This window comes from Monodelphis domestica, chromosome 8, assembly GCF_027887165.1.
Source record: "Monodelphis domestica isolate mMonDom1 chromosome 8, mMonDom1.pri, whole genome shotgun sequence".
In the NCBI taxonomy this organism is placed as follows: domain Eukaryota; kingdom Metazoa; phylum Chordata; class Mammalia; order Didelphimorphia; family Didelphidae; genus Monodelphis; species Monodelphis domestica.
The window spans coordinates 246,161,926-246,175,910 of record NC_077234.1 but is presented as its reverse complement, the minus strand read 5'-3'; positions in this window follow the sequence as shown (position 1 = coordinate 246,175,910).

Sequence of the window (13,985 nt, the reverse complement as noted above, 5' to 3'; positions counted from 1 at the left end):
CTCTAAGCTGCCCTCTTGACTCTTCCTCCAGCCTTTGCTAATTGTTGATAGAAGCCTACTGATACAATACTGATTCTGAATGTCTAATCCTGGCCTGATGAAACCAGAATGAATTGGTTTTGTCACTTTGAATTAACTATCTTTTAGTTGATAGATTTCATGCCATTTGATGTGTTTTTGATTCTGTGATTTTTGAGAATGGATATTGTTCCAAGGAAATGTACAAAATGAAGCTCTTAAATGACTATTAGAGATATTGTTGTGGATATCAGTGTGGGAAAATGAGGTGTTTCAAGAATCAGGACTCATCAAAGAGGGGTTGAATAGAAAAAGATGAAATAATTAATATTATATTCTTGTTGAATGTTTAATTAATCCTAAGAAAATAAACATCTTCAGGTAGAGAGGTTGTTACTTATTATTTTACAGTACACAGAAGGATTTTTCAAATTAAAAGAATAAGTAGACACACTTAAAACAAAAGTGCTAAAAATCATTATTCTGAAGAAAAAGTAAAACTTGCAATGGACAAAACTATATAAAGACTGGGGTATTAAGGAATTAAAAAGTTTAAACTTTTTTGATGAAGCTTATCTTTTCATTCAGGGAAATATCAAAATTATTGTTAGAAGTGAATATGTGCTTAAGCATATTAATTAGATTTTGAAGCATTGCCTAATTGAAGCAGCTTCCAAAAACCACATTTGAGCATTTTTTAGTTCTAGTAGATGTGATAATTTTGGCTCTATTTTGGGAATTTTGATAATAGATTCAGATTAGACTGGTGACTTCATTGTTATTTAGAAGTCTCTCTATAACTGCAGTCAACACTTCCCAAATTAAACTCTTAAGAGAGTTGTCTATACCAATGAAATTTTCAGCAACTTGTCCATTGTCACACACCCAGTATATGTCAGAGGCAGAATTTGAAGTCAGACCTTCCTGGTTTCAAGGACATCTCTCTAGTAATTTATTGTATTATACTTTGATTAATATAGAAATATCAGGAGAGGTGCAAACTATTCAAATTGCAGAAAATCCCAAATGGAGAATCAAAACTGAAAAAAAAACCTGAAACATGGTCTTTTCCCAAGCCATTTTTCATGTATGGTTAAGAAAGTGATGCTGTTAAAAGTAAATATATTCCAGTAGCCTGAGAAGTATTTTAATGTTAACTAAATGATAACATATAAGCATTATAAGTAATACTAGACTTGGAAAATGTGATCAAAATTAGTTAACATCTAATGTGATAGGTTAGGTTTCATGAACAATTAAACAATATATGTCAAGAGATACAAATGTCCTCAGCAAAAGAAGATTATTATGGATCAGGCATGTCTTAAAAGATGTAAAATTGGCGATGGTCTGTTTTGTGTCAATAAATGTATTGATTTTACTTTGTCTCAATTAATTTAGAAATCATTTTATAAAGATAAATTACTATGAAACACAACAATATACATTCTAATGCAATGCTTGCTGCAAAGCTTACTGTGGAGTCTTAGAAAATAATTTGCAAAAAAGGGAATGAAGTGACAAAGTTGGAGCCACAAATGAAAATTACAGAAATGACTGTTGTGCCTTTATTTAAAGTAAAATAAGCAGTTCTCTGGCACTATATAATGAGGAGATGAATTGAAACACAAATTCTTTCTAAAGAGGTAAAGAAATACAGTGGAGAAGTACGAGTGAATATTTTTCCTTGAAACTACTGAGTAAATAAAGTATAGTTATTTTGGTATAACATTTACCAATTCAAAGTAGCACACTAAATAAATCTGATTCATCAGTCAAGAAATGATGATTCCTCAGTTAATTAACCATCTCTTGGGATGGTTAATTCCACTGTTTATCAAATTACTTCTCCATCTTGTTTGCACACCTTTTCTTTAGTTTACTCATCTGTGATGAAAAATAGTTGGTGTCATGCCTAACAAATCTTTCATATACTTAAAACGGTTATTAAATTCCCCCTTAATCTTCATTTCTCTGAACTAAATAACCCCAATTTCTTCAACCTTTTCTCATGGGTCTTATTTTTAAAATTAAATTGGTCTTGTTATAACATTTTCTAAACCTAAATTTTAGATCAATATTAGTCATTGCTAGCCTTTCTTTGTATATTTTTTCTCTGTCAAGTGCCCTCCATTTCTCCTTCTCTCCTTTTCTCTCTCTTCTTTCTCCTCTATTTTTGTCTCTGTTACATTATAATTGGAATTACTGAGATATTATGGCAAAGCAATTTCTGTTTCAGTAAAAAAGCTATTATTAAAATACCAATTTGTTAAAAATAACATTTCATTCACTACTCAATAAAAATGAAATAAATTTAATACTATTCTATGAGTGTACTCTAAAAATAATTTAAGCTCTCATTTATAAAGTTAAAAGATTATTAGTTCCCTCCTTGTTTAATTTGAATGAATAGTTAAAGACACATTTCAAATATTATGTCATCATACGTATACCTAAACATAAATTATTTTTGAAAAGGATAATAAAATTTAAGCAGATTCATTCAATTGCTTCTGTTGTTACTTTTGAAATATCCTTTGTGGTTATATAAGTTCAGGTGGCTGATTTAATGATAAATATGAAGGAAAGTATTAATTCCTTTGAGAAATGAAAGATCTGTAGTTGCCTTGACTTTAGGCATATTTGGATTCTTTGCTCTTTAAAAATGTTCACAAAATGATCTTCGTCCATTAAGAATCAGAAGTTTTATATTTCAGTTATATTTATTTATAGTTTGTAGTTGTTATGGGTAATGTTTTGAATTAATTTACTTAAATATAATTGCTTTGCTTTGTTCTCTCTTGTTTATCTGTCACTGTCTTGCTGTCTCTGCCTCTCCCTCAAATTCAAAATAGTTTGGGAATATATTACAAGGTAAAGCTTCTCTTTAATATGTTAAAATTTGGCTGTTGAAAAGGATAGTCAATAACATCTCAATTAAATTAACAAAATTATTGTATTGAGCTACCAAAATAATAACAAAATTCATTTGGAAGAAGTGAAAATTATGGATATTAAAATAATAAAAATAAAAAGGAAGTGTTTAAACTGTATGACAAAGCTTTCTGATATTTTCTAAGATATATAAAAGGGAGATCAGTGAAGCAGAACAGATTAAAATAAACAATAGTAGAAAGATATAGAAACCTCATATTTCACAAAAATATAGATTGAGGCTTCTGATTCAACTGGAAAGTAGTTTGGCAGAAACTAACTATAGACCCCATCTTAAAATATTTACTTAGTTAAGATAAAAATGGATATGTGATCTAAACATAAAAGGAGATATCATAAGCAAAGGAGAACACGAAGCATATTACCAATCACTTTTAATGGGAGGAGAGGAATTTACAAGTCAAGAAGAGATGGAAAGCATTGTGAGATATAAAACAGGTAATTTAAGTATAATTTAGGTATAAGTATAAGAGGAGTTTTGTACAAATAAAACACATGTTGCCCAAATTAAAAGGAAAACTAAAAATTGGGAAAATTTTTAATATAAAATTTCTCAGACAGGTCTCATATTGAAAATATAGAGAGAACTTTGACAAAATGTATATTAGAATAAGAATCATGCCTAAGTTGATAAATGGGCAAAAGAAATGAACAGGCAGTTTTCAGATGAAGAAATCAAATCCATATATAGGTATATGAAAAAATGCTCTAACTCACTTCTGATTAGGGAAATGAAAACCAAAAGAATTCTTAGGTATCATCTCACACTCATATCAGATTGGCCAAAATGACAAAAGGGCAAAATCACAAATGTTGGAGGGGATGTTGAAAAGTGGGGAAACTAATACACTGTTGTTGGAAGAAGGACTGATCCAACCATTTTGATGAACAATTTGGAATTATGTCCAGAGAACTATAAAACTCAGCATAACCCTAGACCCAGAACCACTGCTGTGTCCATTTCTAGTGCAAAACACTGCTGTGTCAATTTCTCAGCAACATCAGTGAAAAAGGAAAATAACCTATATGTTCTAAAATATTTGTAGTAGTTCTCTTTGTCATAGCAAAGAATTGGAAATTGAAGAATTGTTCATCAATTACGCAATGGCTAAAAAAATCATTGTATATAATTGTGATGGCATACTATTGTTCTATAATAAATAATCAGCAGATTAATTTAAAAAATATAAAGAATTACATGAGATAATGAATAATAAAATGAATAGAACCAAGAGAGTATTATGTACAGCAAAATTTAATATTTGAAGAAGAATGTGAAAATTCATTTCCATAGAACAAACCGAGAAGTGGAAACCTGAAAGATGCAACATATTATTTTGTCAGATGATGCCTTTAATAAAATGTGGAGAAGAGGGAAGGACTGAAAAAAACAATAACATTATTTTAAATCCTGATGATTCAGGAAAAGAAAACTTAATTAGAGAAAAATGAAAAAAGTTTATGGAAAATTTTAAGTGGTTTTATAAGTTGATTTTTCTGGTCACTAAATATCTAATTCCTTCAGAAAAAAAAGAAAAGTATAGCAAAAACTGCACTAATAAACAAATACATTTATGGAGTATGTAAGGGACTTCTCTTATCAAAGGCAAGTAATTGAAAGGGTGAAAAAACAAACAAAATCTTTTGCTTATTAAAAACTCATGAAAGGAAACATATATTTGAGAGATAATGTAAGCTTTTGCATAAATAAAAATGATAAAATTATCTTCTAAAGTTTGTAACATAATGATGAGTGTTTCATATATGAACAATTAATGAATGAAAGGTAGAAATAATTTCATTTGTGAACAAAAGCTGTAAAAAGACCTAAATTAATTTACTCCTTAAATGTATACCAATCAAACTACTAAGGGGATTCTTTATGCCTTCATAAAGTAATAATAAATTCCACTTGGAAAAGATAAAAGACCTATAATATCAATGAAAATGATGAAAAAAGTTAGAGATGAAGGCAGAATCGCACTTCCAGACAAATTTATCATCAACACCATCTAGTATTTATTTAAAAAATGAATTCAATGGAACAGATTAGAAGAGGAAACAATCAGAAAAACTGTAGCTTAATAACTCAATATTTCATAGAGGGACAATTGTAAATTACAATTCACTCAAGAAAGAACTTTTCATTTGATTAGAAAATACTATTGGAAAAACTGTACTGCAGTATGGTGGAAATGCTTAGACCAATAGTGTATAGCACCCTATTCAACAATATATTCTAAATGGATACATGACTAGAATGGAAAAGATGATACATAATTTTTAGAAGAGTAGCAGATGATATATATCTACCAGCTATGGAAAGAAAATATATTTTCAAACAAAAATATTAAAAATACAATTAAAAAAGATAAAACATATTTATGCAAAAAACATAAAAACAATTAAAAAAGATAAAAATACAAGAACTTAAAAGCTTCTACATATAATTAAAGCACCCAAGATAAGAAGATAGTCAAATGGGAAAAATTTACATAAAATTTATCTCATAAACATAAATGTATATGTTCATAATATATCATACATTTACATCCATGTCATATCTCACTAGATACATGTTCAAAGTATGTAAAAATATTACAATAAAGGAACTTCAAAGTATTACAAATATAAAAAAGCTCCAAATCATTAATTATAAGAGAAATACACATTAAAGCCATGCTGAAGTTTCATCTTAAATACTCCAAATTGGCAGGGATGACAAAAATGGCAACAGTCAATGTTAGGATGATAGACATACTCATGTATTGTTGATGGAATTATGAAATAGTAAAAAAATTCTGGAAATAAATTTGGAAATTATGAAATTAAAGCAACTAAACTGTTCATATCCTTTGAATCTGAGAATCTATTATTGGAGTATTTCCCAAGGAAGACATCAATAAGGAGATGGTCTCCGTATATACTCCAAAATATTTACCACAACACTTTTTATGATTTCAAATAAATGGAAACAAAGTTTTTTTTGAATGAAGAAATATGACAGGACCCTCAAGTGACCTTTCTGTGAAGGTGAAAATAACAGAAGAGATGCATATTGAGCATGTTTTGGGATATTGTCAATGTTTGGTTGGTTGTTCTGATTTTTCCTTCTTTATTTTTGTCTTGAAAATATTTTCTTATTGTATTTATATATGTATCATATATTACATACTTTATATTTAAATACAATATGTATATAGTTATAATAAATGTAACATTTATTATATGGGATGGTTCTCTGGGAAGACTATATCATTTATTATAATATAAAATATGATACAATAATGAAAACTTAAAGAAATAGTTTTCAAAGGTATATTATGTTCAAGGATTCACCTGCAGCAAGTCACTTGCTTTTTTGGCTTCAGTTTCTTCATCTCTAAAATGGAAATAATAATAGCACCTACCCTTCCACAGGGTTATTAGAAAGATAAAATAAGATAATTTAAAAATACTTCATAAAACTTTATTATTATTTTCATTGTCATATCAAGAATCTCTTTTGAATAATAAAATAATATTTTTCCCTTTAGGGAAAAAAGAATTAGACTGATGCCTAGGCCCAGTTACTAAGAGTAATTGATTGAAATTGCATAAAATAAATCTGATTTAGGTTTGATATTAGAAAAAATTTCTTTCCAACAATTATAGTGACACCAACATAAACAGCTGTCTCAGGGTTCTACTATTTCCTCTTCACTGAAAATCTTCAAGGAGAAATTTTGTTTGATCATACTTGTGTCATGTTTAGAGGAAAGTTTTGGTGAGGTTGACCTAGATGATCTCCAAGGTCTTTTAGCTTTTAGATTCCAAGACTCTACTATATAGGTATAATATATTTCTAGTCAAATCTTTACGGATTATAACATTTTCTTTCTGGGAAGGTAAAAGTGAGGGCTACAACCTCTGTGAAGCCTCCCTTAGATTCCCGTTTCAAAATTTTCTATACTTCCTTAAATTATATGTTGTATTTTATTTTAATATTATTTATTACAATATGATATATTCCACTTAGTATATTCTTTTAAAGTGATATCTATGTAAAGAAATGATTAGAATCTGCTAAATGATTTACAATTCGGCAAATATTTATTAAACACCTACTAATGTATAAGATACTGTGAATACTCAAAACATTCTACAATGTATCTATGATCTCCTTAATAAGAATTTCCATTGATACAATTTGCAATCCATTTATTAAATTACTTTTGATTACTTTATATATATCTATATATTTACTATTTACTTATCTATATTGTAATCTCCTCCCACCCTCATTTTGTGTGACTCATCTTTGCCTTCCCATTAATTCATCACTCAATTTATTTGGATACTTTCTTAAGTTTGTCTCAAAGAATACAAGTAATATACAAAGAATATCAATGGAGCATGAATATTTGCCACTGGATGCCCTTTGTGATTGCTGTGTGATCAGCTCATCTTATTAACTTCATCTCTTGACATTCTTTACTCTCCTTTTCCTTAATCCCTTATTTGTTAGGTGTTGCAGGGTTTTTTGAGGTCCTCATCCCAATACACAGCTGTAGATCTCAAGCCCGGTCTGTGCTACAAAAGGCCCTGGATAAGGTCAGATGCACTCACTAAGCCATATACTAACCCCTGACCCAGTTCAGAGCTGCTTTGTAGCCTGCCTTTCTGGGCTGAATTTCCTCATTGGGGTTCCCAGACCAATAACTGCCTGAAAAATGGTGCAGGATCTGGTTTCTGTTTGATGTCACTGACATTATTTGGCCTCGTTCTTTTTCTCAGTCTTTTTACTTGAGTACTTCTATGGGAGAGCTAGACTGTTCTGCTTGACTTTCTGTTGATAATTCTGCCTTTCCTCTTTGATTAGATTAGATTTTTTGGTCCCTCAAGGTCAAGGAATATGTTATTTTTTCCCTACTTTGCTGGCAATGAACAGTGCCACGATTTTAGAAGGGAAATTTGAATTAAAATCTTTTTGACTGAAGCCAACTCCATCTATCTACTCAACCTTGCTGTTTCTCATGCACATGGGTGCCTAATAATCATTGACAAGAACAGAATAACAATAATATCTAGCATTTTATACTGTTTTAATGTGGGCAAAGCACTTTATGAATAATATCTCATTTTTGTCTTCACATTAACAAAGAGAAAATGCCAGTATTATCCCCATTTTCCTGGTGAGTAAAGTAAGGTTGATGGAGATTAAATGACTTGAACACACAGCCAGTAAGTGAATAGGCTGTATTTGAACTTAGGTAGGTCTTCCTCATTTTAAAAGTGTGATTGATCAAAGGGGGTCTCTGGTTTAAGAGAGAAACATTTTCCCCTTAGAATTCCTTAGAGTTTCATATAGTTTAATATGTATTATACTGTGCTTATTTCACAATTCTGTAGTGGCAAAGTTCAATCTATTCAAGACTTATCTAAGAAGCAATTCATAAGAGATGATGTATTGATTTATTTATCATATTTTTTTTCTTCAGCTAGCACAGAGATTTTTAACCTGTGGTCTGTGTATTTAAAAAACATTTTAATATCATTAGTTTTCACTTAAATCCTATATATGTTATGTTACATGTTTAAGAATGTTATTCTTATAAGAGGTCAGTAGGCTTTTCCAGATTCCCAAAGGAATCCATGACAGAAATGGTATAAGACCTCAGATTTGGACTCTGAATAGACCTTTTAGGAAGGTGGAGATCAAAGGAAATAGTGATTTGAACAACTTTTTTTAGTTGAAGAGTCTGCCTATGACTATTGGATATGTATAATGCTTTTAAATTTCTCTCAAGAACAGAGAGAGAAAAGAAAGCATTTTAATTGTGACTGAACCTGAAAAGATCTAAGAACCAAAAAAAGGAGACAAGATGTAGTAGAGACATTCCCGGGTATCAGAGAAGTTGCTGATATTCTTCAAAGTTTCCTTAAGTCTGCTGGTTATTTTCAAACTCAAGAAGAGATCTTGGTAAAACTTTGTCTCCTTACTGCATTTCTTAATAGTCATCTCTCTGTTAAATGAATTATGATTATTATTAATAACTAGACTTACATGGTGATTTAAAGTTTTGAAAGTATTTTATAAATATTATCCCATTTTCCCTCATAAGTTCCTTAGGAATTAGTTGCTATTATTATCCATATTTTCCAGATAGAGTAACTGAGGCTGAGAGAGTCTAATGGACTTGCTTAGGGTCACATAATATTTGAGACTATATTTAAATGAGAGACTTCTTGGCTCCAGTTTTATTGCTTTATCCATTGAGCCTCATCTGCCCAACATCATCATTATTGCTGTTATAAAGATACTAACCTAAATATGGTATCTAAATTGAAGTTTATGCTGAAGGAATCCACCTGAAATATTCAATCAACAATACACAGTCACTTTCATTACTAAGTAGACAAACAATATTGAGTATGGGAATAAATAAAAAGGGGCACTTGTCATGAAAAATACATATCAAAACACTCTCGGGGTCTTCTGGATAGTTCAGTAGATTGAGAACTAGGCTTAGAGATGGGAGGTCCTGGCTTAAAATCTGGATTCAGATACTTCCTAGCTGTGTCACCCTGGGCAAGTCACTTACCCCCCATTACCTAGCCCTTACCACTCTTCTGCCTGTATTGTTTAAAAACAAACAAACAAAAACAAAGGAAAAAAACCTGCTCTCATTAGTCACTGCATTTTATTTGTTGCATCAGTTGGTTCTTACAAAAGATAGTTGTTTTGAAAAAAGCTTATCAAAAATAATGATTATAGATATAAACAAATTTTACAATGAATTAAAAAGCATAATTATTTTCCCTGTTCTGAGGTGAGTTTTTATTCCATTAAGACACAAATTCACAAATTAATTTAAATATATAATTACTTTCATTATGATTATATACCTATATGCATATGAAAACCACATATTTTACACAGTGAAAAATTTACTGAAAATTACTCATAAGAGAAATACAAAAAGATTTCATATTCTAGGCATATACATCATTTCAAGTTACAGATTTTATCATGGCAAGATCTGACTAGTAAGGCCATGCTTGACACTTTAGTACAGTGATGCATCAGCTTCAGGAAATTAAAATGACATTATGTATGATTTTTAATTTAAAATCAAGAAGTCTCATTTATATTCATCTTTCTTTGTGCCTACTAAGGCAAAGGGAGAGATGAAAGTGTCATCTAGGGTCAGTCTTCTGTAGAGACAGCTCTCTTAATGATGGTATTGTAGTGTTGGATAAAAAACATTGACTTGGGATTGAAGTTACTATGCTATTTCACTAACTAGCTCTGCTTGATTCAAGTTATTTAGTCTCTCAGCATCTGAGTTTATTCATCTGTGAAATAAGAAGCACTGGACTAGATCTTCTCTAATGTCTAACTTTTATATTACATGAGTGATGAGGAAAGATGTTCCAGTCACTTTTAAAAACCATTCATTGGCAGTGAAATTCTTATCATTCACCTGAATTATATGATTTCACTAAACTTATACCTTTAACCATTTACCCAAATGAGATCACCTAATAAATTCTTATTTGTCCCTCTAAGTGGAAGAAATATTTCATATAACATATTTTTAGACCAATCATATGATTTCATTGCTATAGTTAACTCCTGGTGATAATATGAAGGTACTCTCCAATTTATAATTTTAGGGTGTTGGTTTGAGGGCAATAACAGGGAGCTCCTTCCCCAGTAATATAACCAATATGTTGTGTGAACTCAACCCTTCCTGACTCCCAGTCCATCTCTCTAGAGTAACCATTCATTTTAAATTTAAAACAGTGAAGAAAACTAGTTCAGTACTGTGACATAGGGTTAAATAATACATATTTATGATATTCAAATATATCCTTTCTTATTAACAGATTACATGTATGTATAAACATGAGGGAATATGGAATATAGACAATTTTAGTTTACAATTGTCCTAATTATTGTATTTGTTAATGGGTCTTTTCTAGGAAAATTTACCAATTTACCATAATTTATGCAGAATTTTTAAAGGGGTGTAGGTGTGGAACTGATTGGTGATTTTCCTGCATTTGGGAATTCTCTCTACCACTCCCTCCATGAACTCTGTGACACAATACCATTAGCCTTCTTGCTCTTCCATGAATAAGATACTCCATCAGTCATTTTTATGCATTTTCCATGGTGGTTACTTAAAATTAGAATATTCTCTCCTGGATTTTTTTTTTGCTTCCTTTAAGTTTCAAATTAAATTTGCCTCCAATAAAAAGAATTTCTTGATTCTCTTTAGTTCCAATGTCTTTCCTCTTCATTATTTCATATTTATTCTGTATATGATTCATGTGTACAAAGGTGTTTACATGTTATCAACCCCATTTGATTGTTATTGATCCCATTTGAAACTAGGGACTGTCTTTCACCTTTTTTTTTGTATTCCTGGCATTTCTCATGATGCCTGATACACAGCAGCCATTTGTGCTGACATTGTGCAGTTCACTATCTTTTTGAGTTGCCTGATGTGTTGCTAGGTTATGTGACTTATCCAGTCACCCAATCATTATATTTCATTAATAGCAAAAGAGCCCAGATATCCTAACTCCAAATATGGGTCTATATACATTGTGACCTTCTAACTCTCAAAATAACATTAGTTCAAACTATTAGACTTCCAATCTAAGATGGTTGCAGAGTAGAAGCAAGTGTCTTTTTCTCCTCACAACCAACAAATATAAAGTACCTCAAAAGGACAAAAATCAAAATCAGATGAGCAAAGGGGCTCTACTGCAGGGCACAGCTTTGAAGGTAGTCAGAGTCTGGGCATTTCCACAGTATAAGGGGGTGAAATTATACCTACCAAAGCACAAGCTAATCACCCCTCCCCTACTCCACCTACCACACTAGAGTCAGAGTGATCATGGGGCAATCTCTAGGTTTGGGAGTGGGGGAATCGCTGGCTGAGGACACCACATACTTAACACTTAGGGCAGTGAGACTTGGAACCCTAGGAGGCTGAGGAATGTGGATCTTGGGCACAGAGATAGGGCAGAGATGGGCTGCCCACAGCAGACACTGAGGAAACAGAAAAGTAGTCTCAAGGAAAAAGCACTCTGTAGCTTGATACTGACTTCTGGCTGGGAAGGGAAGAAAAAAATAACACAGAAATGGCCACCAACACCCAAGAACTACAACCTACAACTACCAAAAAATATAAGACAAGGCCTCTGTCCCTGGATAACCTCTATGGAGAAAAACAGCAGACAACAGAGGAGATAACAGAGAGTGACAAACAGGCAAACACATCCAAATGTTCAAAAAAAAAAAAAAGGAAATTGGTCACAAGCTCTCCAGGAACTCAAATTGGAGTTCAAGAACCAAATAAGAAAGATAGAAGAAACTTGGCAAGAAAAGTGGGAAACAGTTCAAAAAGAAAACAACAGTTTAAAAGACAGAATCTCCCACTTGGAAAAAAAAGTTCAGAAATCATATGAAATGATATGCAAATTGGAAACCAGAATTAAACAACTGAAAGCCATGAAAATCAGGAAAGACCAAACTGAAAAGATCATAGGTGAAACCAGTCTTTAAAGGGTAGAATTGGACAAGTAGAAGCTAATGATCTCACAAGACAGCAAGAATTAATAAAGCAAAGTCAAAAGAATAACAACATAGAAGGAAACATGAAATATCTCATTGAGAAGATGACCGATCTGGAAAACAAATCCAGGAAAGACAATTTGAGAATCAAAGGTCTACCTGAAACCCTAGAAATAAACAGAAATATTGACACCATTCTACAATAAATTACCCAAGAAAACTGCCCTAATGTTCTTCAACTAGAGGTCAATATAGACATTGAAAGAATTCATAGATCACTCTCTGCATTAAACCCTCAAAAAACAATGCCCAGGAATGTAATTGCCAAATTCAAGAGCTTCTAAGCCAAGGAGAAAATTTTACAAGAAGCCAGAAAGAGACAATTCAAATATCAAGGAGCACCAATCAGCATTACACACTAAAGGACTACAAGGCTTGGAATACAATATTCAGAAAGGCAAGGGAACTGGGTCTACCACCAAGGATCATCTATCCATCAAAACTGACTATGTACTTCCAAGGAAAAGTATGGGCATTTAACAAAATCAAGGATTTCCAAATATTTGTAAAGAAAAGACCAGTACTAAATGTAAAATTTGATGTCCAAATAGAAAACTCAAGAGAAACATGAAAAGGTAAACAAGAAAGAGAGGGAAATTAAATTTAAGAGCTTCAGTAAGGTCAAATTATTTATTTTCCTATATGGAAAAAATGATATTTGTCACTCTCAAAAACTATTAACGATCATAGTAGTTAGATGAATTATCCATAGATAGAGGTTGAGGTAATAAATGGTTTAAGATGATATGTAAAAAAGGGAGGGAATAAGATGGCACCAAACTATTAGCAACATTCTAGGGATGGTATAATGCTATAATTGTAGGACTGCTATTATTGGAAACAGTAGAGAGATCATGTTCCATTCATTAAGTAGAAATTGGAAAAGGATTCTGGTAGGAGGTGGGATTTTAGTTGCAATTTAAAGGAAGTGAATGATTTCAGGCTCATTAACAAGCTTAGAGGAGGCAATGATTTGGCTTTTAAAAGGAGTATGGTTTAAATTTTGATTAAAAAAAATCCACTAAAGAAACCAATCCAGATGTCTAAGGAAAGAGTTATGAAGAGATTGCATATCTGAAGGTAAGAGGAAGGTCTATAGAGAGTAAGATCAGGAAAGGTTCAAGGAGGAAGAAACATAAATAAATGTTAGCTTAATTCATGCTTTTGAAAACTGCCTTTGAATTAGCATCCATTCACTATTATATCCCCTTCTCACTCAACTCAATCTATGCTGTTGTGGTTCCAATTTTTCCCACCTAGTGGACTGCCTACTATTAGAGTAGGGAGGTCTTATACTTTTTTGTTTCCTGGTTCCCTTTGACAGTCTTGTGAGATCTATTTACCTCCCCTCTGCATAATGTTTTAAATGTATAAATTAAAA